The following is a 5,203-nucleotide window of genomic DNA, read 5'->3' as shown; positions in this document are numbered from 1 at the left end:
TTCCGATAGAAAAATGCATTGGATTATCCCCCAATTCAATTTTGACACATGAACTTATAGTGATCATTTTGTTACTATTATGTTAAGATGTAAATTGGGTTATCCTATGATGATTTGATCCATTGTTCCTTCGTGTACTTCAGTTTTTGTTATGGTCATTGCTCACCATTGTATGCATGATTGACCGACTTAATATGTTGATTTTGATGCATGACATTTACCTCACTTAGTGTACGAGAAATGTTGGTTGCATTTTATCGGGGGAATTACGAGCAGATACATGGGAATCTTGTGCTTCGTCACCTCCTCAACGCTAAACTTGGCAATCTGGTCCAAGGAAGACATGTAGCTACACAAGAAGCTTCTAAATATCTCCACTGGTGGCACCTCCTTCGCATGAACCATATCTGCCCTCAGGTTCCAGATTCTCAAAATCAACATGATGATGATTGTTTGTTCTAGATGGGATTCTTTTCTTCATGAAGTAATCCATGAAGTCAAGATAAAACACCTTAAAGCAGTGCTTTTCAAATTTGAATTCCACAAAGCATATGACACCGTGCATTTGTCCTTTTCGCGGGATTCCTTATTCGAAAAGGATTCGATAAGCATTGGGTGCTAGGGTCAAGCACCTCATTTCTAGTGGTAGAACGACATTTAAAATCAATAGTGATATCGGCCCCTACTTCCCCACCTCTCGTGGGGTGCGCAAAGGGGGCCCTCTTTCTCTTTTCTTTGTTTAGCTTGGTGGTCGATAAGCCAGTGACCATCCTTGATGCGGCTAAACGATCTTATTAGGGAAGGTGGGGTCACCCACCTCCAATTTGTTGACGATACCATCCTTATGGTAGAAGGATCGGATGCAGATATCCAACACATCATATTCATGCTTCTCTTCTTCGAAGGAATGTCAGGTCTGAGTGTCAACTATAGCAAGGGCGAAGTCATGGTGCTTGGGTATTCCGACATTGAGCGACTAAGTTGTTGCCTTGGGTCCTTTCCGACATCCTTTCTAGATATGCCAATTAGTGACTCCCGGCTGCTAGTAAAGGACTTTCGCCCTACGGTTACCAAGGTTCATAGAGTGGAACCTTGAAAAGCGGCTAGGATGGTTCTCATTAACTCGTCCATGATAAGCATGTTTATGTATTTGATGGGATTCTATGGTCTTCATGAATTCCTTCACCATGACATAGCTAAGTACCAGTCCAGATTCTCTTCAGTTGGGAAGCGAGACAAGCTAAAGTATCATATGGTCAAATAGTCGGAAAGATGTAAACCCAAGGATCGGGTTGGCTGGGCACCAATTCATCTGAGCGTATGAACATTGCGCTGCTCTCCAAAAGGTTGTGGCAAATTTCAAACCGGAGAAGGGGATCTCCGGTTGGACATCATCCATGCAAAATATTTGCATGGACAACCACTTGCTTTCGCTCTCAGCACTTAGGAGGATCCCAATTTTGGCAATCCATAATCCAGCTAATCTAGTTCTTTGAATAGGATCCTCCATTACGATGGGTTCGGGGACGAATACCCTTTTTTGGTTGGACCATTGGTCTGAGAAATGGTCCTTTGCATCTAGGTGATGATGTATTTGTTGGGGAACATAGCATGCAATTTCAAAAAATATCCTACGCTCACACAAGATCTATCTAGGAGATGCATAGCAATGAGAGGGAAGAGTGTGTCCACGTACCCTCGTAGACCGAAAGCGGAAGCGTTTGACAACACGGTTGATGTAGTCGAACTTCTTCTCGTTTCGACCGATCAAGCACCGAACGTACAACACCTCCGAGTTCTGCACACGTTCAGCTCGTTGACGTCCCCCGAACTCTTGATCCACCAAAGTGACGATGGAGAGTTCCGTCAGCTCAACGGCGTGGTGACGGTGATGGTGAAGTGATTAGCGCAGGGCTTCGCCTAAGCACTATGTGAATATGACCGGAGGCGTAAACTATGGAGGGGGGCGCTGCACACGGCTAACTATGTTTTCTTGTGTGTTCTAGACGCCGCCTCCCCACATATATATAGGTGGGAGGGAGAGGGGGACAACCATGGGCGCCCCAAGTAGGAGGAATCCTACTTGGGGGCCTTGCCCAATTCACCCCCCCTTACCATCTTTTCCGGAGAGGGAAGGAAAGGGGAGAGAGGAGGGAAGGAAGGGGGAGGCCGAATTGCCTCCCCTTCCTTCTCTCTTCTCTCTTCCCCTTTTCCTTTCCCCTTCCTATTCGGCCAGCAAGGGGGCGCAGCAGCCCATGCTGGCTGTTGTGTTTCCCCTCTTGGCCGAATAGGCCCATATAGTTTGCCGGGGATAGCCCGGAACCCCTTTCGGTGACCCGATTCGTACCTGGTATCCCCGGAACACTTCTGGTGTCCAAATTGAAGGAAATATGCCCTAGAGGCAATAATAAAGTTATTATTTATTTCCTTATTTCATGATAAATGTTTATTATTCATGCTAGAATTGTATTAACCAGAAACTTAGTACATGTGTGAATACATAGACAAAACAAAGTGTCCCTAGTATGCCTCTACTTTACTAGTTCGTTTATCAAAGATGTTATGTTTCCTAACCATAGACATGTGTTGTCATTTGATGAACGGGATCACATCATTAGGAGAATGATGTGATGGACAAGACCCATTCGTTAGCTTAACATTATGATCGTTACAATTTCATTGCTACTGCTTTCTTCATGATTTATACACACTAGTGCAAAACCGGGCAATAGCACCGGTTCGTAAGGCCCTTTGGTGCCGGTTTGGTAACCGGTGCTAAAGTGTAGGCACTAAAGGCCCCCCCTTTAGTACCGGTTCAGCATGAACCGGTGCTAAAGGGCAACCACGTGGCACGAGCCAGCTTCGGGGGCAGGGAGCCCTTTAGTACCGGTTGGTGTCACCAACCGGTATTAAAAGGTTGGGGGGGTTTTGGGTTTATGATTTCTTTTTCATTTAATTTTGTGTTTTCCATTTAATTATTTCTCGTTTGCTGGTATTTTACGATACTACATATTGTACACGTTATGCATATATATAAATAGAATTTCTAGTAGAACCAATCATTATATATATATATCATCGAATTTCTCACAACCACCATTAATTAATTCACACATATATACACACATGTATATATATATACAATTTCTCCTAATTGGTGCCTTCGGAGCCAGTGGCATTAGCCTAGCTAATTTGTGCCTTCGGAGCACAATAACAATTGGAAGTGGTTCATGGGGGCGGTAGCGGGTAATAGTATTCTCCTTTGGGATCTATGACCTGATCGAGCAAAAATCCCGCTATTTCCTCTTGAATTGCTTCTATGCGATCCTGTGCTAGGAGCTTGTCCCGCACCTCTTTGAACTGTTAAGAAGGAGATCAATATGCATGTGTATTAGTTGTGTGACTAGATATCGGTAATGGTGTAAAAATTGTGAATAGTGTTCTGACAATCGATATCATACCCACTCCTGTCTTTGAGATTTGCTCCTTTCGGACGCCATCATGCGAATGTTCTCGCAAACGTAGTATGCACATAGATCATTCCCCGGCGCCTGCTTCAGGGCGTTTACAAGAATGGAATTTGATCAGATAATAATTAATCAAGCATGATAATTAAAGAGATGGCAGCTAGCTAGTACTACTTAATTACTTACCTTGGGTCGATACCATTTCAAATTTTGTTTCCATAGGCCTGGAGTGGCCCTGATGAACTTTGCCCAAGCCCTGCCCGCCGACAAAGAAAATGAATAAGTGGGTTATTAAATAGTTGTTATCAGGAAATGACGAACTAATTAAATAGGCCGAGATATAGTTAATAATGATTGAAATTACCTATTGACTATCCCCTTCACGATGGTGTAGTCACTTGCTTTCTTAAGTAGTGAGTCTAGTACTTCAACTGTTGCTTCATCAACTTTAATGATTAACAAGATTCAGTGAAATATGCATGCACACACGTTTGCATGTCTTAATTAAGCGGGCATATGTAAGCAAAAACATGTAGCTAGCTAGTAGGGAAAAACAGAATTTGTATTACAAGACAGTGTGACTCACTGGAAGTTGTAAGGAAGTAGTATATCTTCATTGTATTTGAGTTCCTTGAAGAACTGTAGCATGCTTTCCTCTACACTTTTTTCGTGATATGGATCTATTTTCCATGTGTATTCCTTAATGGTATTTGGGTCAACGAACCCAATGCCATAGCGTCCACCTTTTTTCATTTCATAAATCTTCATCCTGCATAATACCACAGAAAAGAATATAGTGAGGATAATTACAGGTAATGATTGATCAAAATGATCACTACAGCTAGCTTGAGACTTAAATTACAGAAAGAAATCACTTACAGACAATAACAATTGACAATAGATTTGTCGAGTGCGTCTTGATTGTATAGCTGAAATAGTTCTGAATACTCAACGGTCACAGCTTTCTCATGGTAGTAATGATCCTTGTTGACATTCACCATGAGGGACTCTCGATTGGAAATCTTGGTAATGTCCATGTACCATTGATGCAATTCATACATTCTCGTTGGGAGCTTATGGACCTCCTCTGGCTCGACCAAAGGTTGGCCCCGGGCATATTTCCGTTTTATTTCCTCCTCTCTAGTCGGAGACATGGGCTCGATATCGAGGAGTTGTCCAACAGTGATCCCGATCGATTCAGCCTGCGCGATATGCTCCTCGGTTATTACCACATTGCCCACCCCGGGAACATTAACGATTTGCCCACAATAATATTGGGCGCGCCTACTCTAATGTGTTGTTGGCACAACAAGCGGGGGGATTGATTGCGCCGCCTGTTCTCCCAGCTGGGGAACGGTTTTACCGCTCCTTTTGCCAGCTGATTTGCTCGAGCTCGAGCTCGCCTCTTTCTGTAGACGTGCTCGATTTAACTTCTTGATGTGGCGCTCATAGTCTGTGTCAACAGGCTTGGGAGCTGGTGCTCTAGCCATACGAATAAAGTGGTCAATCTTTTCCACAGGCAGTTTCTCCCTTGGCGGCGGTGGCGGTTTCGGTGCAAAATGGGCTTCCACCTCGGCCTTCGATATGGCTACGTTTTCCTCCTCGGACTTGTCATAAGGCCTCTGCGGAAGAGGCACGATGCTTGGACCATATTGAAATCGCTTGCCTCCGCCTGTACCTCCAGTACTACCTCGACTTGTACCGCTACGCACCATAGCTGAGGCGGCTCTCTTCCG

Source organism: Triticum urartu, chromosome 1 (genome assembly GCF_003073215.2).
Source record: "Triticum urartu cultivar G1812 chromosome 1, Tu2.1, whole genome shotgun sequence".
Classification (NCBI taxonomy): Eukaryota; Viridiplantae; Streptophyta; class Magnoliopsida; order Poales; family Poaceae; genus Triticum; species Triticum urartu.
Note: the sequence above shows the minus strand (reverse complement) of the source record.